The sequence below is a fragment of the Dasypus novemcinctus genome, chromosome 6, assembly GCF_030445035.2.
Source record: "Dasypus novemcinctus isolate mDasNov1 chromosome 6, mDasNov1.1.hap2, whole genome shotgun sequence".
NCBI lineage: Eukaryota > Metazoa > Chordata > Mammalia > Cingulata > Dasypodidae > Dasypus > Dasypus novemcinctus.
Window position 1 is genome coordinate 124564363 of NC_080678.1, and position 24629 is coordinate 124588991.

At 53.6% G+C, this 24629-nt stretch overlaps 1 protein-coding gene across 3 annotated transcripts in view; it reads left to right on the plus strand.

The window, feature by feature from the left end:
* The first annotated feature begins 5912 nt into the window (after positions 1 to 5912).
* The window catches only part of TSPAN14 (tetraspanin 14), a 58120-nt gene continuing 39403 nt past the window's right edge, over positions 5913 to 24629 (plus strand). Inside the window, exon 1 of one of the 3 annotated variants that reach the window (XM_058299382.2) lies at positions 5913 to 6008. The gene's annotated coding sequence lies outside the window, so the exon portion shown is untranslated. Of the gene's footprint in view, positions 6009 to 6466; positions 6542 to 6566; positions 6721 to 24629 lie in introns of those variants that run through there. The other 2 variants (XM_058299383.2, XM_058299384.2) reach the window with 2 other exon arrangements.

Consider the following 24629-nt stretch of genomic DNA (forward strand, 5'->3'; position numbering starts at 1 on the left):
AACGGTAGATTCTGGAGGAGAAGGCAGGGACCTCAGACAAGATCGGTGGCCATCTTGCTTCACCGTGTGGCAGCTGACTTTGGTGAGAAAGCACCTCTGATGGTGCCTCACTTTGGACTATTCACAGCCTTGGAATGATAAACTTTTACCCCAAATAAATCCCTTTTATAAAAGTAAACTCATTTCTGGTACTTTGCCTCAGCAATCCTCTGGCAAAATAAAACAGGCCCTATGGACCAGCCTTGCCTGCCTACCCCTAGACTTCTTGTTATGTTATAGTTTTTTCAACTTCAACGACAACCACAAAAACAAAACAAAACAAAACATACCATTTACTTCATATTCTTTCTTTCTCTCTGTTCCTCCTCCCTATGTAGCTTTTTGTCCCCACAATTTCACCCTAAGGCTTGCACAGTTTGCACTGTGCAATAGTCAGATATATTCTTGGTAAATACAATTCTATGGGTTAGCCTGGAAATGAATTCATTATTTATAATACAACCTTTTAATGAATTGAAACTGTCATATCTCAGTTGTTTTTCTTTTTAATTTTATTGTGGTAACATACATAGATATATCAAAAAATTTTAACCAGTTTTCAGTGTGTATTTCAGTGTTTCCGCAGTATTGTCTATTACCCCAGGCAGAAACTCTGTACTTATTAAGCAATAACTACTCATTTCCCTCCCCTCAGTCCCTGGTAACCTCTAACACACTTTCTGTCCCTATGAATCAGCCCTATTGCTAGATATTTCATAAGGGGAACTACACAATATTTGTCCTTATTTGACTTAGCATAATATTTTCCAAGGCTCATTCATGTTGTAGCACATATCAGAACGTTATTCCTTCTTACGGCTGAAGAATATGCTATTGTTTTTCACACACTTTGTTTAGCCATTCAGTTGTTGATGGACGCTTGAGCTCTTTCCACGTTTTGGCTAGTGTGAGTAATGTTGCTGTGAACACTGGCATACTGGTATCTGCTTGAGTCCTTGTTTCCAATTCCTTTGGGTATATACCTAGGAGTGGCTTTTTAAAACAAACCTGCTATCCTTCGAGTATCCCCGATGCTCTCAAAAACCTCCCCACGTTGCTGTAAAAATGAGTCCGCTGAAGCTGAGGCTGGACATGTGGGGTGGAAGGCGATGCTGTCTTTGTGGGCACCTGCAGCAGTGTGGCTGCTGGGTCCAGAGAAGATCTGTCTCCCCCAAACGGCTGGGGCTGGGGGACGTCCAACATCACCTAGTCCAAGGCTCACAAAGTTGGCCTCACCTTCCCTTTCTTCCTTGTTCCAGGAACAAGCAGAAATCATGGGATGTGAGTGACCCTCTTCCCATCCACCCCCAACCATTCCTGGAAACCATCCCCTCTGCCTCACCTGTCTCCCCCTTAACAGTGAAGGAGGAACCTTTTCATCAGAGGTAACCCTCCATGCATATGCACATTCCACCCGTCTCACCGCGATACTCTGCCTTCTCTCCTGGATCTTTCTCATCACTGTGTGTATCAGTCTGCCAAAGGGCTGCAAGTGCAAAGTACCAGAAATCTGTTGGCTTTATGAAAGGTATTTATTTGGGTATTTATTACAGTTCCAAGGCTGTAAAAAGTCCAACTCAGGGTTTCCTTCTCACCAATGTGAGCTGCTGTGTGTTGAAGCAAGATGGTCGCAGATCCCTGGCAGGTCTCTGCCTTCCCCTCTGGGCTTCCTCTTCCTCTTGAGGCTCCGTGATTAAGTGAAATCCCCTCTCTTCTGGCATATGGCCTGTCTCTTAGGGTTCCTCTCTCTCCTGGCATAGGGCCTGTTTCTTTCTGGGCCTTCTGTATCAGTCTCTGCTGTTCTGCTCTCTTCCAAATTCAGCTGTAAAGTATCAGGCAAGATGGCGCCTCTCTCCCCAGGCTCAGCTGTTTGAGTCCTTCCTTTCTGTCACATGGCAGGATAAAAAATGACAGCGCTGTCTCTTCCTGTGTGTCAGTCTGTGTGAGTGTCCCTTTATATCAGAACCAGTAAAGGAGGTGGACACTCAAGCTGAAAATCAGAAGCCCTAATCTTGTTTTTTTTTAAAAGATTTATTTATATTTCTCTCCCCTCCCCCCCACCCCCACCCGGGTTGTCTGTTCTCTGTGTCTATTTGCTGCATCTTCTTTGTCTGCTTCTGTTGTTGTCAGCAGCACGGGAATCTCTGTTTCTTTTTGTTGCGTCATCTTGTGTCACTTCTCCGTGTGGGGCAGCGCCATTACTGGGCAGGCTGCACTTTCTTTCGCGCTGGGTGGCTCTCCTTATGGGGGCGCACTCCTTGCACGCGGGGCTCCCCTACATGGGGGACACTCCTGTGTAGCAGGGCACTCCTTGCGCGCATCAGCACTGCGCATGGGCCAGCTGCACACGGGTCAAGGAGGTCCAGGGTTTGAACTGCGGACCTTCCCATGTGGTAGACGGACGCCCTAACCACTGGGCCAAGTCTGCCACCCAAAAGCCCTAATCTGAACAGGTAATCTAGTCAAAGGCCCATCAGCTGCACTTAGTCAAAGGGTATCACACCCAGAGGAACAGATTAGTTTACAAACAAAATCTGTCTCTTTTGGGGATTCATAAATAATCCTGAACTGCCTCAGTGTGCAAATTTGCTTTCTAATAACATCCATATTTTAACATAACCCTTGGTATAAATCAGAATTAGATATGGCTGAAAGTGCCAGAAAACAGAGGCTTAAATAAGGCAAGTTTCTTTCCTTCTCTCATATACAGAGTCAAGTGGTAGGCATCCCAGAGCAGGTATGGTGGCTCTCTAAACATTAGGAATCTTGTGATGTCACCGTAGGATACTTTTTAAAATTGTGCTAAAACATACATAACTTAAAATTGACCATTTCAACCATTTTTAAGTGTACAACTCAGTGACATAAAGTACACTCACAAGAGTAACCATCACAACTTCCAGAACTTAATCATCTTAAATAGAAACCTGATCTCCAGGAAGCAATAACTCCCTACCACTTCCTCCAATTCCCACCCCCAGTAACCTTTTTGTTTTTGCAAACTTGCCAGGGCTCTCTTCTGAGCACCTAATGACTGGACAGACCCATCGGATTTCTGATGGGCATCTCAAACTCAGTGTGGCTAAGGCGGAATTCTTGAGGTTTGTGACAGTTTGAAATTCTTTTATGAATCCTTGAAACAGATTACCACATAAACTTTCCCATCTCATCTACTCTCAAGCAAACCATTTGATGGAATTAATCACATTCACTGTGTTGTGGTATCTGCACCATCTTCCATTGTTAAAATGTTCCCATCTCTCCAAACAGAAACCCTACACCGATTTTTTATTAACTTCCCATTTCCCCTACTCCCCTCCTCTGGCAACGTATACTCTAATTTCAGTCTTCTCTAGGAGCCTTCATATTCTTTGGTGTTTTCTTAGTAGTCAGCATGGGTCTTAAATTTAACATCCTACATCCATCTATAATCTTGTTTGCTTTGATAACGTCAATGATGATTCTATATCCCTTCATCCCCCCCATCTTTAAAGAGTTCTCATCACAAACTACATGTTTATACATTGAGGACCAAGCCACTGATTTTTCATTACATGTTATGCAATTGTCTTTTAGATCCTATAGGTAATAAAAAATGCAGTTACAAACCAAAAGTACAATGACATGTATATTTAATATTTATCCCTGCCATTATCCTTACTGGAGATCTTTATCTTTTTGTGCACCTCCCATCTATTGTTTAGTGCTCTTTCCTTGCAACCTGTAGAACTCCCGGTAGCTTCTCTTGTAGGGCTGGTCTAGTGGTGACAAACTCCCTCAGCTGTTATTTATTTGGGAATGTCTTAGACTTTCTCCTTCATTTTTGAAAGTCAGTTTTGCTGGATTCTTGGTGGGCAGTTTTTTACTTTCAGCATTTTAAATATGTCCCCCACTGTCTCTAAGGTTTCCAATGAGAAATTGGCACTTAATCTTATTGAGGTTCTCTTGTACATGACATATTGCTTCTCTCTTGCAGCTTTCGGCATTTTTCTCTTTATCTTTGGTATTTGACAGTTTCAGCAGAAAGTATTATCCTGTGGGTCTACTTGGGTTTATTCTATTTTGAGTTTGTTGAGCAGCCTGGATTGTGTATTTGTGTCTTTCATCAAATTTGGGAAGTTCTCAACCATTATTTCTTTGAATATTCTGTCTGTCTCTTTCTTTCTTCCCCTTCTGGGACCCCACAAGGTGTATATTGGTGCATTTGTTGGTGTCCCACAAGTTCCTCAGACTCTGTTCACTTTTCTTCACTCTTCCTTTTTTCTGTCCCTCAAACTGTGTAATTTCAATTGTCTTATCTTTAATCTTCAAGTCCATGGGTTCTTTCTTTCCTCAGCTCCAATCTGCTGCTGAAATCCCTAGGGAATTTTTAATTTCAGTTACTGAGAACTTCAGTTGTTTGGTGCCTTTTCATAATTTCCATCTCTCTATTGATAACCTCTTTGCGTTCATCTGTTATTTTCCTGATTTCCTTTAGTTCTTTGTTCATGTTTTCCTTTGCCTCTCTAAGCATATTTAGGACCATTCTTTGCATTCTTTGTTACGTCCCAGGGCTGGTACTCCTCAATAATGATTTCTAATGCACTAATCCGCTTTGCTTAGGCTGTCACTTCCTGCTTGTGTTTTTTAATTTTTTGTTGAAACCTGAGACATTTTGATATTCTAATGTGTTATCACTGGAATTTACACTCTGAGGTGTCATGTCCATTCCTTAAGCTTGTATCCAACTAGGGTTAGGACACAGTGTTCCTAGAAAGCTAGGAACTAAAAACAACAATGAAAGAAAGGAAGGAAGGGAAGGAAAGAAAACATCTTCCCAGTCTTGGCAGGCTGACCTGTATGGGACGCTGTCCTTCAGGACTTTTCCATGCAGTGAGCTTCAAGCTATCCCTGGGCCCCTAGCACTGCTTCTCTTGGGCTTACGTCCACTCCCTGTCCAGCAGCTCTCCACGGCCTACAGCAGCAACCCCTGCTTGGCTGTTTTCCCACGGCGTCTGGCTGGAGCCTGGTGAGCTGCTGTCTACATGCAGATTCTGGGACCTGAGTCCCTCAGCCCACCCTAGACATACCGGCCACAAAGGGCTCTGCTCCCTCCAGAACCGTCCCACTGCTGGGAGGGGAGGGAGCGGAAACCAGGCAGGGAAGGCGCCCCCACTGCTTTTAAGAGTTTTTCTTTTTTCTTTTTGGTGCTGGCCTATTACTGCAGCCTTTTACCTGTTTTACGGAGCTTTGAGAAAGCTGTTCCTGCCAATTTTTGCTGGCTGTCCAAAGCTTCTCTGTCCGGAGGCCTTGGCCCAGTTTTAATAGATTTGTGCTTCCTGTTGTCCACCAGAGGGCAAAGACCACCTGAATGAGTTGAAGAACCGGGCACCGGCGGGCGGGAGCAGGGCGGCGGCCTTTTTACCCCCGGAAGTGACAAGGTGAGGCTACCTCTCTTTGCCGGCGGCGGCCCCCGGGCCCCTAGATCCGCACGAACCTCGGCGGGCGGTCCAAACAGACCCAGGTGTTCTTAGCACCGAGTCTCGAAGGAGCGAGTCCTTCCCGCACGAGTCGCAACGAAATAAAACCCTTAATTTCCTGCCGTTCTCTTGGAGACGCCCCCCCATCCTCAACCTCCTATTTTCAACAAAGCCACTCTCCAAACGCCCTCGCCCGCCCCCCGCAGCCCACCCCGACCTCCGCCTCGCGGCCTCCCCTCGGCCGCACCCGCGCGCCCGGCAGGCGCCGCCCCAGGCGAACAAAGGGCGGAGGGCCCGGCGGGCGGCGCGGCGGGCGGGGCGGGCAGGAGGCGGGCAGGAGGCGGGCCGGGGGCGGGGCGGCGGCGGCGGGGAGCGGCGCCCCCTCCTCCCGGCCGCGCGCGCCCCGGCCCCGCCCCGGCCCGCCCCCCGCGCTCCGCCCGAGTCGCGCCCTCCGCCCGGCGCCGCCGAACTTGCTCCAACTTCCTCGGCCGAGCCGCCCCGCGCCGCCCGGTGAGTCCAGCGCCGGGCCTGCGCGCCCGCCCGCCGCCCCCCGCGCCGAGTGGCCCCGGGGGCTGGCGCAGCTCCCGGCCTCGTCCCTCGCGCGCCGTCCTCCAGCCGGGGGCGGCCCGGCTTTGTCTGCCCCGGGGGTCCGCAGGCCGCGGCCCGCACCGCCGAGCCCAGCTCCCGGGGCGCCCGGGCCAGTCGCTCGCGTCCCCCACCGCGTGCCTGGGAGCCCCGGGAGGGTGGGGCTGGGCCGTCCCCGGGCCTGTCCCTGGTCCCCGGCCCCTGGCCCCCGGCCCCGCGAGGGGCGCGCCTTTCAGCGGGGTCTCGGGCCGTGCGGGGCCTCCTGCCAGGCCCTGGGCCAGGAGTGGAGGGTGGGCACCGGCCACGGAGGGCCGCCCTGCCTCCTCGTGGGCGTTTCCAAGTCCCCCGCACCCTCTTGCGTCCTGCGCGTGTTTGGGGCGGCCCGAGTTTGAGGAGAGGTGGATCCGGCTTCTCTGAGTTCTCCGCCGGAGGTTGTGCGAAGGATCAAAACCAGCCGAGTGGGTCCCGGTTCTGGGGTTAGCTCGTCCCTGGCCTCTGCTCCGTTTGGGGAGGGGTGGCGTGTGGTGGGTCCGAAGTGGACGTGTGGAGGACTGCAGTCTCAGGACGTGTGGGACGCGCTCGCCCGTGTGGGACGCGCTCGCCGGGATCGAGCAGCGGGCCTCGCCGTGGGGACTCGGTAAAGTTGTCTGCTCGCCCCGGGCCCTGAGGGGGGGGCTCCGCGTGGACTGGGCTGGAGTGGGCAGAGCTATCTGTCAAACCCTCCAAGTCCGCCCCTGCCCCCTGGCCTCTTAAGGGAAGTTAGGCCTGCTCGGTGGTGGGCACACCCTTCCTGATAGTGAGGCCCCGGCCCTCAGAGCACCGGCAAACCTGGCGGCCGTCGGTTCTACCCGCCTTGGTGGCTGGCCAAGCACCATTTTTCCAGACCCTCCTGGGCCTTGGCACCTTCTGTATTTATTTATTTTTAAGTTTTTTTTTGAGGTATGGGGGATTGAACCCGGGATGTTCTATGGTGAAGCAGGCGCTCAGCCACTAGCTACCCCTGCTGCCCCCTGGCACCCTCGGCCTGGGATCCATATGCCCTCCCGGCCTCCCTGAGGATCCCTGGACCTCATCTGGGGCCAGGAGAGTGGTCTCGTCTCACTTTTTGGTGCCTGCCCTGATATTTCCAGCCCCACACCTGCGCTCATCTGCAGGTGCTGCCTGATGGCACCGTTGGTGTGTCCTGCAAGCCCAGGTGCAGTTTCAGGCACCGTGCCAGGCTCACACTCCCAAACCCAGAGCCCCAAATGGTCCTGGAGCCCAAGCTGAGCAGGTAGCAGCTGCTTGGCAGTGTGGCTTGTGCGCTCAGCTTGTCAGCAAACAGGACTGTATGCCTGTTGGGGTTCCTGGAGGCTTGTGGCGGTCTCCTGGAGAAAGGACACGCAGAGGATGGGGCTGCAGAAGGTTGGGCTGTCCCCTTTGCCAGTTGGGGAGGACAGGTGAGGGCACCTACCTGCCCAGGTGTGGGAATAGGAGGGTGAGGCTGGAGGTGGGGCAGGAAACCTGTCCTGCAGGACTGGGTGGTAATGATGTTGCACCGGAGGCCAAAGATCGGGGAGCCCTGGGTTCCCGAAACATTTTCTGAGTCCTCAGCCGAGGCCACGTGCTTGGGGATGTGACTTGTTGCTTAGTGAACTGCAGCTGGGGTCGAATTCAGGGTGGCAGCCCTGGGTTTACGAGCTAGTGGGGCTGATGGCCAGGGCTGTGGTGGCATCACGAGGGGCTTACTAGCGCTGATAATGGGAGTGTGTACTTAAACTTAGCCTTAAAGCACTAGCCACTGTCCTGGAAGCTTCACTCCTAACCTCTCGTGCATGCCTGGCTATACCGCCCCACTGGACAGGTGAGGATGCTGGGCCCAGAATAAGTGCTTGGGGTTCACTGTGAACGTGGCCTCCTTGTTTCCCAGATGTGAGTGAGGCTGATTGAAAGCTGAGCAGGCCTGGCAAAACCACCGGGTCCTTCTGTGCGCTTCACTCACCTCTGAGAGCACCCTCACATGTCCGCATAACCTGGGCACCCAGTGCCTGAACCCTGCTGATGGCGATCGCTGCCACCCCCCCAAGGCCAGGAGGGTTGGAGCTGCTGGATCACTGGGCGGCTCCAGTCCCTGAACTTCGAGGCTGCAGGCAGCAGAGGCGTGCTTCTCCCTTACCCACACCTCCTCCGTGTCTGCGTTGTGCTGTCCTGCCGAAGGGCCCATGCCGAGCTGTCAGTGCTGCTGGTCCCTGGTCAGAGACACAGAGCCCTGGCTCTTCAAGCCTTCGTCGGAAGTGGCATTTCACCAGCTCCAGCAGGTCCTTTGGTGAACATAAATGCCTCCTGCCCGTCTTCCTCTGACTTCTCCCGGGGGAGGATCTTGGTGCTATCAAATTAATCCAAGAATGCTCTTTAGGTTATAGTGGGCCTGAGCTGCCATGCCAGAAGAATGCATGATGGGGTACTAAGAGGTGCCACTCCTGGGGATCCTGGGCATGTTACCTGAGCTTTTTGGGTCTCTCCTACAGACATTCATAGGCTCGGGACAACTCCGTGCAGGCAAAGAGCTCTCACTAGCACCATTCCCCATGCTGGCAGCTCTGGCTCCAGGCTCTCACCCCACTGCCCTCGCAGCTCAGCCCTTGGTTGCTTGCCCTTCCCAGTCCCCTCCTGCCATGCTGGCAGCTGCCTGTCCTGAAAGCAGAAGTAGAGGAACCCTGGTGGGATTCGCTGAGCTTGCACAAGGCTGTGGGAAGAGGAGGTGGTGAGCCCTCACTGGGGAATAGGCATGCCAGGGGGCCGGGCGTTTCTCTGGTCTGGGGAGGAGCTGGCCCCCTCTGTCACTTGCATTTTTCCACCTGGCTGCCCAGGGAACTGGGCTGCTGGCCTCTGCTGACTCCAGCAGTGCCGGGGGGTGCGTGCGTGTAGCTTACCGCACGTTTCCTGGCCTTGTTTTCCCATGTGTGGACTGGTGGGGAGGGCAGCACTGGGCCGGTCGCCAGAGTCCCAGGGAACTGGGAGACCTTTGGAGGGGAAAGCCGGCGCGTCTCAAGCACGGTTCCCTGTCCCCACTCCTGTTTTCTGCTGTAGCCGCAGTTTTGGTGTAGCTGGAACAAGTGGCTGAGTTGGGACAGCACGGGCCTGGGGGCAGGAAGTGCATCTGCTGACCAAACACAGAGATGAGTAACAGTCCAGCCTGGGGCGGGCAGTGGCTGTGTAACCTGGCAGGTCTTTGCTTTTCCTTCCTTGGACTCGGTTTCCTTGCCTGCAGGGCGGAGAGTCCAGGCTGCCCCTCTGTTCTCCTGGGGCTGCTTCGGGTCAAGAAGGCCCTGGGGAGCTGCATCCCCGCCCAGGCACAGGCTCGCCAGCAGCTGGCTCTGCACACCCACTTCTTGGGCCCTCATGAGCCCAGGAGGGAGTGTCCCCTGGAGAGCCCTCTCTGCACCCTGGAGGGCCGAGGCCGCAGCATTTCCCAGGACCCCGTCCGAGGCAGGGTCTTGTGCTCAGAGCATCCGAAGCCCGCGGGGCACCCGGGAAGTGGCAGGTGGAAATGCAGGAAAGCGGACACTTCTGCACATCCTCTACAGCAGTTCTGGCCTCGGGGGCTCCTCAGCAGGAGCGTTGCATTGGGGCGCCTACATGGCTGCGCCTGTCCCTCTGCCTCTGCGGCTCCAGGGGCGGCTCTCGTGGCCGCGTGGTGACTCTCCCCAGGTTACCGTCCTGGTGTCACGGCAGCCTGGTTGGCTGTCCTGTCTTGGGCCCTCTCCCCTGGGTTTTGTTCCTCGGGCTTGGGAGGGGGCTGGCCTCGGCCCCAGGCCCAGTGACCCCACTGCCTGAGCGCACCCCTCACCCCTGCACTTCAGCGCTGGCCAGGGAGGGGCCTAGCCTAGAAACCCAGAAACCCAAGTGCGTTTCTCTCCAGCGCCTGCTGCTCCTTGTCCCTGGGCTCCGCGTTGCTCTGCGCCTCCCCCCCACACCAGGAGGGAGCTCGGACTTTGGCCTCCTTCCCTGCGTCCCCCGGCTCAGCCCCTCGTGGATGGCTTTCTCCTGCCTCTCCGTGCCGCAGACCACGGGGCCTCCCCATGCCTCACTTCTTGCCAGCACCCCCCTTGACTCTGGGTGGCCCTTGCTGCTTGGCCCCTGAAACTGAGCTCCTGCTGCGCCATCTGGGGAAACCAGTCCTGCAGGCTCAAGGCTCTGTCTGCCCCACTGGGCTGGGCATCTCTCCCCAGCCTGAGGCGCGCACTCCAGGGCCTGCGCCAAGCAGCTCTGGCCGCCTCCTTTGAAAGGCAGGTGCTGCGAGAAGGGGCGGCCTGGGCCCAGGGGTGGGGAGTGGCAGGCTCTGTTCAGGGGCCCTGGGGCAAGGATAACCCTGAAGCTCCCCTGGCAAGACAGGTGCGGTGCAGGCCAGCGGTTGCTGCAGGGGGGGCCTGCTGCTCCCCCCAGAGGAGGGGCCGGCCTGCAGAGGGGCCTGGGGAGGGGCCAGGCTCGCCTAGCCCACGTGCTGCCACTTCTCCTAGTTGGGAAATCGAGTTTGGCCCTGAATTTTGGTCTGCTTGCTGAGCATTCTGTCGGTCACGGGAAAGCTTCCTGTGGGGCCTGTGGGGCAGCACATGCCTCCGGTCTTTGGGGCCTGGGCAGGCCACCAGGAACTCCCGGTGCTGCTGTGCTGTCTTGGGGGTCCTGCATTCCACTGTACCCCATTCTCAGCAGGTGGTCTGGCCAGTGCTGCCTGGTGGGGGTCAGACCCTCAGAAGTGGGAGGGACTGGGGGTGTGTTCCTAGAGGAAATGTCCCTGCTGTTGAGTACTGGGACTTACTGACAGCGGAGGGAGGCTTGTAGGCAACGTATGCATGTCCCTTTGCAAGGAGGAAATAGACAAATGCATCTCACAACTCCGTTTTGCAGCTTCCGTTTCCTGAGAGGTGCATGGAGATTGTGGATGTGAGCTGGGATTTTGGGGAAACTGTTTTTAGCCATCCTTGGCATGGGGCCAGGCCTAGGAATCTGCTGCAGTAACTTTCCCTGCTGAAGCTGGGACGGGCTCCTGACGCCTCGCTGAGGACTGGGGAGGCCCTGGGAAGGGTCCCTGTTGGAGACACAGGGGTGCAGCCCCCTCCATCACCCAAGCTGCAGAGAGGGTGGGCCTGCAGAGCTGTGGTGGAATAACTGGGGTTCCTCTCTGCCTTTGTCAGAATCCACTTGTGTCTTTCTGGGACTTGGGGTGTTATTAGCAGGGAATTCTGATTTGGTAAGTCTTCGTTACAGATGCTGGCAGACCCTCCCCCTCTGCACTTCTTCTTCCCCTCCCCTCTTCTTCCCCTCCCCATCCCCTCTCCTCCCCTTTCTTCCCCTCTTCTCCTCCCCTCCCCCTCCTTCCCCTCTCTCTTCTTCTCCCTTCTCTGTAGATAACAGAAACTGCTTGCAGAGAGCCACATATAAAATCTTTTGTGCCTCCGAATCACAGCATTAGGCGTTTTAAACCCTCACTAGGTTTACCATTTTTATTTTTAAAATTGTGCACATGGTAGAAACCCAGCAGCAAGCTGTTTTCCACGCCTGACCTTCTGTGCCCAGCTGTGGAGCTCCTCCGCATCTCCGCTCCTGGCGCTGGCCGCCTGTCCTCGGGACACTTGCTGAACACCCTCGCCCTCACATGGCCAGCCTGCCCCTTCCAACGTGCAGCCCTGTGTGGATGACCCACCCACTGATGGGCCTTGGGGGGCCGCCAGCCTGTTGCTTCTCCAAGCCCTGCTGCAGGATGCTTTGCTTGAGTGCACTTCTGTGTGAGGTGGAGACTTCTGGACTTGGAGGGGGGTGAGAAGCAGCAGCTTTGGTTCTAGGAGGGAGAATGAATGTTTCTGAGGTTTTCTTCTAGAGGGATCTTGCATTTCTACAGTTGGAGGCAACTAGAGTTGGGGGGTCCGCAGTGGGGGCAGGGCTCCTGCCGGAGGCCTGTGCACCCGGAGAGGGACATAGGGGTGCAGGAGAGGCTTTGAGTGTGAGCGCAGGAAGTGGGTGGTGTGGAGCTGGGCACTGACTTCCCTGGCCTTCTGCTCTGGGGTCCCAGTGGCACCCTGAGCTTGTCAAGGCCTGCGTGGTAACATTTACCTGGTGCACTCGTGGGTGTTCTGCTGTGAGCAGAAGTTTCCCCACCCCTTGGCCCTGCTGGGCCTCTGAGTTGACCACTGCCCGCATGGCCCTCCTGCCCCGTGGCCACTGTGCAGCCCAGGGCTTCCCATGCTGCAGCTCAGCACCTGGGGCTCAGAGGTCTCTACTGCAGCCCGGTGGGCCGGGATGGACAGTGGGACCATTCACTGCCCTGGTTTCCTGTTGCCTCCCATTGTGCAGTTTTGGGATTGTAGAGGCAGGAGCCTACTGTGGTGGACTGCTCTTGGCTCAGGTTGCTGCCCAGACCCCTCTCCCTGGGGAAGGTCAGATGGGGCCCATGCCTTGTGGGTACCAGGATCCCCCCAGGGCCCCATGCTGTGCCGGAACCGCGCCCCCCCCCCCCCCCCCCCCCCCCCGCTAGTGCTCTGAGCAGCTGGGAGGGGGTGGGGGTGCAGGTGCCCGGTGCCCCAGCTGATCACGTGCCCGCCACGAGATCTACCCTTAGGCGTGCCCTTGGATGGGGGCCAGTTGCATGCCTGCGTTGCTGCCTGCCCCCCCAAGGCCCCTTTTGCCTTGTGCTGGTGCTCATCCTGGCACCCTGTTACTCACTTGAGCCCTCCCAGCTGTAAAAAAGCCTGCTCTCAGGCAGGCCGGCCTGCAGCCATCCCCTCTGCAGAGCCACAGCCATTTTCCTTTGTTCTGCCTTTTGATTCCGAGGTAGGCTGCAGGCAGCAGGCTGTGTAGCATCTGCGGAAGCCCTTGGGACATCAGTCTTCCCACTGAGCCCCTGCCATACTCCGGCTGCACCTCCAGATCCCCCAGCTGCACCCCTATTTCCTTGGCTGCACCTCCAGGCCCCGCAGCTGTACCCCTGGTTCTCCGGCTGCACCCTTAGTTCCCCCAGCTGTACCACAGCTCTTTTGTTTTGATTGGGTCCCGCCTCTTCTGCATCAGGGTATAGTGGCTGGGATGGGGGGGGGGCGTCTGACTTCGTATATGTGGGGAGGCGTTGAGGGCATGTGCAAGTGCAGGAGTTTGCAGAGCACCAGCCACCCCCAGGCACATGCCTGGACCTCTTTACTTGCACGTCTTTCTTGTTGGGGTCTGAGTCAGAGCAGGGGGCCTGCGAGTGTCTGGGGATGGCTGGGGAGCGGGGCCTGGGGTTTGAGTCCAGCGTGGCCACTGGCCCGCTGGGTAACCTGGCAGCTTGTTTCCATCATGTAAGTTGCCCTCTGAGTTTGGAAACTTGTTAGCTGTACTCCTTTTGGTTTCGTAGTTGTAGCTCTAAAATGGCCTTTCAGGACTTTGAACCTCTTGCCAGATCTGGAAGAAAATGCCATCAGGTGGGATTATCAGAGGCCTCTCTCCTGCTGGGCATTTCCCTTGGTTCTGCAGGGCTGTGGCGGCACCTCCACAGGTGTCTCTGATGGTCAGCCCGGAGACCACAGACCTGGAGTTGAAGCTGCTTGGAAATGCCCCCTGACTTGGTGAAAGAGCCAGGCTTGCTACAAGAAAATAAGTACAGAAACAGCAAGGCAGAAGCTCTCTGTGCTTAGCTCCCCCTTCCCTGCCTGGGGTCTGGGGTTAACTCTGAGCCTGTTTTGCCACAGGTTCCTGGAGGGGAAGTGGACTTCCCTGTACCCCTTCTCTGCCCAGTCTCACCCGCCTGCCCCCGTCCGCCCAGCCAGGGCTTTCCTCCCATTGTTTGCCACTCTGGGTTGTGTGTGTTTCCTGCAGCGCAGGTCCCCTGGGCAGGAGGTCTTGGAGGGAGCCAAGGGGCTTTACTAACCATTTGGTTAGCCACATAGCTGTTAGGATCCAGTGGGACACACCAAAACCCTGAATTCCAAAATTAAAGCCCCGCGAGAGGCTTTAAAGCTGAAAAGGTGGTGGGCTTTTGTCCCGTAGCTCGCTTGCATCCTGTTTTCCTTTGATGCATTGCTGCACTAGGATCCAGCGCAGACCTGCCTTCAGCCAGGTTCACAGGTGCTTTGCAGGCTCCTTCAGGACCCACAGGCTTGGCCCAGGCCCTCCTCCTGGCTGTTCTTGTCTGCTCTGTGGTTTTGCAGTCGACACCCTCTCGCCCTCTTTAAGTGGACTGTAACTGGGCCTGGCAGCCTGCTGCAGTGCACAACAGGTGCACAACAGGTCCCCAGAGAGGCCCCTGGGGAGCCCTCCTGTGGGAGGGCTAAGCCTGGCCCACGGCACCGCTCCGCCTGCCCTCACCATCTGGGCCCCTCACCCCTCCTGTCCCAGCTGCACGACAGGATCTGACTCAGGTTGGGAGTGTTCTTTCCTCTTTGTAAAAACACAAAGCATTCTGCATAACAATGTGAAGTAAATAGGTCTTGAAGTAATAAATAGGTCTGAGGGAAGACTGTAAATAGGTATCTTTTGTGCGATTTGTGGACTCCAGCTTTTGCTAGGATCACCTGCCCCACCCCCTATGGGGGCAGAGCTTGCACCCTGGGCTGACCTCCTGACCTTGGACACCTGCTCTCTTTCGGAAGCCGCGGCTTTTTTCAGCAGTTTCCCACCATTGATTTGCCTTTTTTTTTTCTTAAAGGAGGTAGAGAGGATTCAACCACTGAGCTACACCTGCTCTGTGATTTGCATTTTTAAAAAACCTGCCCCCTCCTTTATCCTTTTTTTTTTTAAAGATTTATTTATTTCTCTCCCCCCCACCCCCACCCCGGTTGTCTGTTCTCTGTGTCTGTTTGCTGCGTCTTCTTTGTCCTCTTCTGTTGTCAGTGGCGCGGGAATCTGTGTCTCTTTTTGTTGCGTCATCTTGTTGTATCAGGTCTCCGTGTGGGCGGCGCCATTCCTGGGCAGGCTGCACTTTCTTTTGCACTGGGCGCCTCTCCTTATGAGGCCCACTCCTTGCATGTGGGCCCTACGCGGGGGACACCCCTGCGTGGCAGGGCACTCCTTGCGCGCATCAGTACTGCGCATGGGCCAGCTCCACACAGGTCAAGGAGGCCCGGGGTTTGAACCTCAGACCTCCCATGTGGTAGATGGACGCCCTAACCACTGGGCCAAGTCCGTTTCCCTCCTTTATCCTTTATTCCAGTTCTCTTCTGATACTCCCCATGCATTTAGTTTTATTTATTTCCCCCAGGAGGCTTCACTTTTCATAACGTCACTGGAGAGTTTTTGTTTGGTTTTGTTTGGTTTTTGGTGACCCCCCCCCCCCCCACACGACTGTGGCATTGCCTGCAGAAAGCCGAGAGCCCTGCCTGCCGCGGGCTGAAGGGCCTCCTCTCTGGACTCGGAAGGGTTAGGGTTTGCTGTCTTAAAACACAGTATGTTAATCACTGTGAATTTCGGATACAGAGAGCTTTACACATTTTAGAGCTTCAGCCTGTGTGCCTTTCAGGCATGGAAACCCAGGAGGAGAAATAAAGACGCACAATTCAGGATTTTCTGTGTATTTTCTCTGTGCTGGAGGAGAGGGAGCTCGGGGCAGCCCGTCCGTCCGTGTGTGGCACGAAGGCCAAGGCCTTCGCATTCCCAGCTCCAGGGCCTGGAGCAGGCGGCTCTTCCAGGGAACTTGCCCACCCACGCTTCCATGCGTCACGGTGGGACTGGCTTCTGCAAAGGTGACTGCTAGTTTGAGTCTTCGTAGCTTCTGGGGTCCACTCAGAGCCAGGGCTCTTTGGGAGCCTTTTGGGGAATGTGCAGTCCATTCCAGGCCCAGCTGCTGCAGAACGGTGAGCTTCAGGTGTTTTAACCAGCGGCCCTGCGGCGCCTTCCCCGGCACCCATTTGACTCTGCTTTCCATGGAGAAAAAACCCTCCTGTTCTTTTCTGAGTCAGACGCCTCTGTCTCACGCCCCTGTTGGCAGGTCCTGGGCGTCCTGCTTGGAGCAGATGCTCTCCATTTGTAGAAATAAGCCCCGAGGTGTGTCTTGTGCAACAAGAGCCCTTTCATTCCAAGGGCCTGCTGAGCCACTGTGTCCCAAGAGCCTGGTGGGCAGATGGTCTCCGGCCTCTGGCCCTCAGGGTGAGGCCAGCCCAGGCCCCTGGGGGCACGTGCTGTGGGGAGATGCCACTTAGTCAGCTGTACCCTGATGCCCTGCGATTGAGCCGCGCTGGCAGGAAGCGCTCAGCTGCTGCTTCCTGAGGCAGTGCAGGCTTCTCCGCAGGCACTTGGTGGGGCTGGAGTTTGAGAAGCAGGAAGGCGCTGGCCCCGTGAGTGGCAGAGGGGGTCAGCCCCAGCTCTTGGGGCAGTTGGTGGGCAGCTGTGGCTGACTGGCGCTGCCTGGGGGTGGGCGCCTGAAGAGCCCTGAGGGCCGCTGGAAGGTTTGCCTGTTTGTTTCCTTTAAAGGAGAACAGCCACGAATCCCTTGTTCTGCTGGAGGCCGCTGATCTCGAAGTCTTCCTGGATTTGCTTTTGTTGGATGTTCCCTCAGGATTGGAGGGGCACCAGGAAGGAACAGGCCTCTTACCCCTGACCGCAGGGCTGCCTGGGGTCGGCTAGACCCCTGCCCGCCTCAGGGGCCTCTGCCGGCTTCCTTCCCCGCCGAGCCAGTCCACGCGTTTTGTACAGCCGAGGGTCCGTGCTGGAGACTGCACCCACTAGTTTTAGGACTCAGTGATGATTTATTTTCCCGATGGCTGTCAAATGGTGGCGTTCTCATGACGTCATAATGCGTACGTTTCTCACTGGCCAAGCCGCCGCGGAGGCGCGCTCCCTTTTCCGTTTGTGTGTTCAGTTGTCTCTCCATGTGTGTTAGGGCCGCCTCGTGGGTTCTGTGTTCAGGGCGTTAACATCGTTACCACCATTACTTACTTTAATGCTCAGATTGCCCCGCATCTGGCCAGTGGACCCCCGCGAGGGGGCCCGGCGTGCTCTTCGGACGCCGCACTCCTGCACGCGCCCCGTGCTTGGGAAGGAGCTCCTCGGCTGCTTCCGGTGCCCCAGGGCTTTGGGTCGGCTGCGCGAGGCCATCGCTCCAAGCGCGTGCCCCTTCCCCAGCCCGGCAAGAGCCAGCGCCCGCAGGCTGTGCTTCTGGGTCCAGGTTTCTAGGAACAAATGATGAAAACAGTAAGGCTGTGAATTGGTGGATTAGGGACCTCCGTTCCAGGACCAGCACGCCCCTTCTCCCCAAGCCCCGCCTCCGACCCGCCCATCCTGACGGGGGGGGGGGGGGGGGGGGGGGGCAGACAGACCGGCCTCCTCTCACCAGGTGCTGCTGAAGCTCAGCAGGGTTTGGGTTGTGGGTTTTTGGTGGTGGAAACTCATTCTGCGTAATTACCCAGGTCAGAGCCCCACGGGGAGCCTGGGCGCTGCAGGGCCTGACCATCTGAGCTCTGGCAAGCCCCCTGCCCCCACGCCTGCTTGCTGATCCTGGAGTCTTTGTGAGGGAGTCAGAGCTGCCTTCCCCGAGTGACTGCTTCCTGACTGCTTCCCAGGCCCTGGGTGTGGGGTTGGGAAGGGCGACGGGAGGGGAGGAAGTGGGTGCTGACTCTGCGGTGAGTCAGGTAGAGTGGAGCTGCTTGTGTCCCCGAGCCCCTCCTTTGTCAGGGCTGCGCCTGCCCTGGGCCTCCGTGACCCCTTCCCTGCTGCTGGAGCCCATCCCCCTTCCACGTTCACCCCCTCCCTCCCAGGCTTCCCCTGGGCCTAAGGTGTGCCGTGGAGCCCCCAGCCCCCTTGGGCACGTGGCTGTGACTCCCTGGGGGTCCCTTGGGGTGGGAGCCTCGAAGGCCAAGGAGAAAGACTGAACCCTGTGGAATGGCTGGCTCTGGAGAAACAGGGGAGACTCAAGGATGACTTGGGGGTTCCAGCCCAGGAGGTGGTGGGTGGAGTGGGAGAGGGAGAGAGAGAGGACCTCCGGGCTTTGCAGGTGAGATGATGAGCGCTGCCCTGGGGGGAGAGTAGGGTTTAGGGAGGGTGGGCTCAAGGGTAGCTCTCCAGTAGATGGTGCACAAGTCTGGGGTGGTGGAGGTGCCTTGGGGAGTCGTTGGAGGAGGTGACAGTGAGCCCAGAAGGGGACCTCCCCCCCATGCAAGTGCCTCAGGGGCTCCAGGTGAGCCCAGAAGGGGACCTCCTCCCATGCAGGTGCCTCAGGGGCTCCAGGTAGAGCAGCCTCGTGGGGGGGAGCTCAGGATGAGGTCTGAGATCTGGCAGTCATCAGCCCCCAGCCAAGGGCAGTGCAGAAGGGCTGGGAGGCCGTTTCCTCCAGGGGACAGCTCTCCCCAGAGGTGGTCAGGCACTGTGGTCTGGGCCTGGCCTTCCCGCGCTCAGCTGACCTTCTCCACTGCCCGCTGGCTTCCTGCAGCCCTTCTTTCTCTTTCTGTTTTCTGTCTCTGTTGGGAAAGAGACTGCTGTCTTAGTGCTGCTCTAACTTTAATATTATTTTAGGATCTTGTTAAAATGCAGGTCTGGGGTAGGAACAGAGGGTCTGCATTTCCAACGAGCTCTCATATGGTAATCCAGAGTCTCCAGCAGTACTGTGAGATGCCAGACCCTGGGAGCTGGTTGCCATTTAAAAGTAGACATGGCCTAAAGGACTGGAGACGGAGGGCACCCGCTAGGCCTGTGGGGCAGGGGTTCTGCCCCGCTCTTGGAGGGCGAGGGTCCGACTCCCTTAGGTGGCGACCACCAGGCGCCGACCCTGCTTTAGCCCGAGGAGTCTCAGACAGTCGGTTCTTGAGGAAGTGCCAGCTGGTGACACAGTTTTGACGAGCCTGTGTGGAAATGGGAGAGGCATGCACTTTCCTGTAAGCCCGAGAGTTTCAATTTAAAAGCCAGTCTTTATTTGGAATTTGTCCTTTCTCTTACGTGGCAATGGGTTATACTCACTATTTTTTAACTTAGCTGAATCAAAAGGTGGCAACTAAAATATTTTGAAATCTTCGAGTCTTCTGGGTAAAAATGGTGGATTGAGAGAGCACCTAATTTTAAATATATATTTATTAGAGAAGTTGTGAGCTTATAAAAGTCATTTATAATGTGCAGAATTCCCATAAATCACCCCTCCACCAACACCTTGCATTGTTGTGGAATATTTATTACAGATTATGAAAGAACATCATCAGACTATTACAACTATGGCCCATAGCTTACATTTGGTATACTTTTCAATATGCCCCTATTATTAACACTAGTGTTAGTGTCGCACATTTGTTATTTCATGAAAGAGCACTCTCATATTTGTACCCTTAGCCACGTCCATCTTCCACCACAGGATTGACCGTGTTATATAGTCCCGTGCCTTGCACATTCAATCCAAAGTGTATACTCGTGGCTCTTACTTTCTTCAGAGTTGTGCAGTCATCACCCCAGTAAATCCTTGAATGTTTTTTGTCCAAAAGAAAAAGTCCCATGCCCCCTATTTTGACCCTGAGTGTTGATAAAGTACCTTCTTTGGCATTGATGCAAGAATATTTCAAAATATTGCTGTTAACTACAGTCCATAAATTACACAATTGTATTTTTCCCATGCATCACTGTATTCTTGCCACCTTTGTTATAGTGATGTACATTTGTTCTAATTCATAGAAGAACATTTTGGTATTTGTGTTAACCACCATACTCGTTCACCTCTGGGTGCTCTGTTATTTAGTCTCTATTCTCTAGCTTTCTTTCAATGGACATTCATTTCCATAAACTACCCCTTGCAGCCGCAGTCCCATTTATAAACCAGCTGTGTTAGTTATGCTCACTGTAATGTGTTACCATCAACTCTATCCATTTCCACACTTTTACAGTCAAGCTACTTGAAAATTCCACATGCATTCAGCATCAGTACCCCATTTCAGCCCTCGCCCTATCTCCTAGTAACCTATACTCTAGTTTTTAACTCCGTGTGTTTATTCTTCATATTTAGTTCATATTAATGAGACCATACAATATTTGTCCTTTTATGTCTGGCTTATTTCACTGAGCATAATGTCCTCAGGGTTCATCCATGTTGTCATATGCGGACACCTAATTTTACTTTCTCCTAAAATCCCAGTAAAGTTAAGGTTTTTGTTGTTGTTGTTGTCTTTTAAAACAGGAGTCAACCTACAGGGACAGGGAGAATGGGAGGAGAAAATAACAGCAAGGGCAGTATTGAGCATGAGGAATAGATAAGTGTCCCGGTTTAAATACTGGAATTAGTAGGGGTGGAGACTGAATGTAAGAATTGTTTGCAAGCAGTGGGTATGGTTAGGTCCCGGGTCTCCTTCCTTCCATGATGCTGGATGTTGGAAATTTATTTCTTTAGAGGGAATAACCAAGGGACTGGGAGACTCCAGGGGCAAATACCTAGACCCCTTCCGGTTCCCGTCCTTCTACCCATTTGGCTCCTAGAACATGGTGGCCAGGCTGGTAGCCCCAGGCAGACGTTTAAAAGAACTCACTGGGGAACCCAGTCAGCCTAAGAGGAAAGGACTGAAGCAGCTGATGTCAGGGAGTTCCCAACAGAGGACCCAGCCCAATGGCCGGCCGTAAATGCAGCAGGGAAAAACCATGCCCAGGGATTAGAGCTTTCAAGTAATTCTTCAGTCATTTACTCTGAATCATGGGCAGACAACCAAGGTTATTAGATACCTGAAGAAGGTTCTGAACATGCAAGAAAGCAACTTGAAAGAACAGTCTATTCAGGGAGAACACTTTGAAAAAAAAAATTGGGTATTTCCTCAGAAAGATAAGGGAAATACTGTATTGATGAAATAAGAACAGGATACTATTAAAAAAGGAACATTTAGAAAGCAAGTATTAAAATTTTCCTTAAAAAGGGCAGAAGTGAAAATATTGAAAGTATTGAAAGATAAACTTGAAGTCTTTTATAAAATAGAGCAAAAAAAAAACCATGAAGAGATAGGAAATAGGTCAGGAGGGGTAAGAAATTTAGAGGGTCCATCACAGTTTCCTTATCAATTAGTAGGAGTTGCAGGAAGAGAGAGCAGAGTGAAATGCAGGTGGGGAAATCACGAAAAGAATTTCCCAGAACAGGAAGATACTGGTTTCCAAATTGGAAAGGCGCAACTGATGTTCAGCCAAGTAAATGACAACCTGGAATTTCAGTACACTGGGGAGAAAGGGAAGGTCCCAAAGGTTTGCAGAGAGAAAGAAACAGGTGAAATACAAAGAACTGGTATTGAAGTGGATTTGAGTTTCTCAGTGCCCTGGAATGTAGGGGATGGTAGAGGATGCTTTCAACATTCTTGAATGACATTGATTCCAACCTATAAATCTACACACTGCCATACTTTCACAAAAGGGTGAGGGTGAAATCAAATCCTTTGACATCGAAGATGTGAACAACTTGCCTGGAAGGGTTTCTCCACGAAGGAGAGAAAGGACCGCATCTCTTGTAGGCTGTGGTTCAAGAGTGGCAAAGGGAATTTCTGGGATCCTGGCGAAGAGTGATCCGTGAGCAGGGTCCAGACGGAAGCAGCTCAGAAAAGGCTCCAGGAGAGAGTGCTTCTGGAAGCAGATATAGAACATCAGATGTGAATGAAGTTATTGAGAGATTTAGACAACTGGCACTGAATTTGAGGTTGAACTGTTGCTAAGTTCATGGAAAATTAAGCACATATATAATTACTGACTCTAGAGAAAACAAAAAGCTGCTGTATAGGAAAAGAACAGTAATCATGGTGTACTCCAAATGGCATGGATGAGCACGACCCTGTAAACTCTGAAAAGTGATCTGACCAATCCTTGATGAACAGTAGAGGGTGGGGTGAGGGGAAGTGATTCACAGGCGGAAAGTGAGTTCAAGTCTTGTCTTTCAGTGTGAGCAATGAATAGGTGAATCCTAAAGCTGTAGTAGTAAAAGCATGTATGGTAGAGAGGTTCCTGGGGAATTTGACCTCAGGCTTGCTATGAGTTGGCTGTCCCCATGGGGAAGGCTTGGCCTGGTGGGGTGGGCTGTTTTTCTCAACGCAGCCTTTTGCAGGAGTTGACTCTTCAATTATGAGCAGGTATAATCTTGCTAAGAATTAGAACATCAACAAGAGAAGAGTGTGTGGCTTGCAAAAAGCAGAGTACTATTTCATGGAACTTGCATTAAGTGTGCCCGCATTAGGTGGAGTTTAGTGTATTTCTTACTGCGTGCAGTGGTTTCTCATTGCCATTTTCCTCTTCACACTTCCGGATTACTTAACTATTTTACAGTTGAGCATGTGCAAATTAATTGAAAAGAAAAAGAGGTCTAACGGGCCATGCAGCCCCCTGGGAGAGGAGCCCTCTGCAGTGACGGCGGGCCGGCCTCTCTGGTGGGCGCTCCCCAACTGGAGCCCCATGGGTGTAGAGAGTCATAGACAGGTGGTCGTGGTGGACGTGGCAGCGTGAGCCTTTTTAGGAAACCATGCAGGGCCGCTGCCCCACACAGCCATTTTCATGAGGTTACCATTTTGGCCTTTAGCCACGTGCTTACAAATTGTCAATAATTGCAGACCATAGTGCTCAGAGTTTCTACTTAACACATTTTCTCTTGGTTTATTTTCTTGAGGCAAGGTCTTGGTCATGAGTTAATTGGGTTAAGGGTATGACCGTGTCGTGGTTTTGACAGTCTGTAGCTACTGTTTTCCAAACAGTGGTAATGGATCACGCTGCTGTGGCAGCCTCCAGTGTGAGCATGGGGGCGGCGTGGGCCTGCCAGCAACAGGGGGTGGTTGTGTCAACTCACGGAGAGGGTTGTCTCTAATCTTCATTTCCAGTAGAGTTGAATATTTTCTCGTATGTTACCTTTGTTGTCCTTTTCTGCATATTGTTCCTAACCTTTGTCCATTTGCCTAAAACCAGAGTCTTGTTTTATTAATCCATATGAACAGGTATTTACCCTTTGTCAGAATTGGTACCACTGCAGAAAAGTTACCATTTGTGCTTTCTTTTTTATTTTCTAATATGTTATTTTCACTTGTATGGGAATTTGAAATCTTGATCTGTTCTGTATTGGTACTTTTACTTTGGGTTGTTTTTTCCTGTTTCCTCAAGAGTAAAGGAGAGTAATGTGGTTCTGAAATATCCTGTTATTCTCTCTTGTGCGTGCCTGCGTGAGTGCCCTTTAAATATTCAGAGTTCATTTTGGCTTGTTATTTAGTGCCTGTCAGATTGCTAACCGGCTACCTCAGCGCTGTTAAAATAATTGCCTTTCCCCCTTGTTATGACCAGTTAATGTTTGGCAAACACACCTCCTTTTTGCTTTATTTTGTTTTTATGAGTTCTTGAAGTTGAGCTCCTTTGACTTGCAATTAAATTTGGCTGATGATTGTTTTCTGTGCACGCAGGATGGTTTTGGAGTGGGTCCCTGCTGGGGTGGTAATTACTATTTGTGAAAAGGTTATCAGCTGACTTTAGGAACCTGAGGTTCTTAGGTGTGTGTGTGATTTATGTAGGTGGTCTTGGTGTCCCTTGATGACGGCAGTGCTGCCTTCCCCTGCTGTGATGGGTTTAGCAGATACGGTCCGGTCACTCCGGCACAGTCTCTGAATTTTGGGCACTTGTGTTCTGGTTCCAGTGGGCGGCTTGTAAGCACTCTTCTAACCCCTTCTTCCCCTCGAGTTTCTGAAGCCCCCCAATCAGACCTCCAGCCCAAACAAGCTTCGGGTCCCCTCCTTCCACTTACAGTCTGCAGTGGGGGAGAGCCCTGAGCTCACGGGCTCCACCCGCTTGCCGGTGGCTCTGGGCTCCCCCCACTGCCAGGGTCCGGCGAGCCCTTCTCCTCCGCTGGGGCGGACAGCGACGGGCCTGAAGAAAGCTGAAATGTTTTCCCGTCTGTGGGTTGGGGGCCCGGCATCCTCACCCCAGCTGCTCCCGGGGTTATCCTGGGTCAGGCAGTGGTGGGAAAATGCCCATGCCCAAGTGGGGCCTCTGTGTCGTGGACGGTAGGTGCTGCCCATCCTTCTTCGGTGTGGACCTGGCTATTCCTGGTGTCTAGTGACCAGGTGCTGTGGCCGATGGGCGTGGTTTGGGTGGTGTCTTGCAGGCCAGCTCCTCTGGCACCGGCTTGGCGCTAGGTCTCCGTCTGCCACGGCTGCTGGGACGTACCGCACACTGGTTGGCTTCGACAACAGGAATTCATGGTTCCACGGTTTTGGAGGCTGGAATTAAAAAATCAGGGTGTCTCCAACCATGTGTTCTCCTGGGCCACGGTGCCCAGCCTTCCCAGAAGAAGTGAGAGGCACAGAGGTGGAGCCTTGGCTCCTGGCTTTGCTTACTGGCCACAGCTGAGGCTGCCCACACCTGGCGGTTTTATCTCTTCTCCCAACTTGAGGTTTCTGTGGTTGCCTGGGTCTGATCTCCTGCTCCAGGGAGCTCTCTTGCTCTCGTGTCCTTCCTTTAGGGCCTGGCTCTGCCCTTGGCCAAGCCACATGACCTTTAAACAGCTGTGAAGTGGCGAAATCAGTACCCAATTGAGAGGTTGTGAGATAAAGTTTGGGAAGGTTCCAAAAAGAATTCCTGGTATTTAGAAGATACTTTAAAAAAGTCATTATCCATTATTTTAAAAATCCTGGTTGC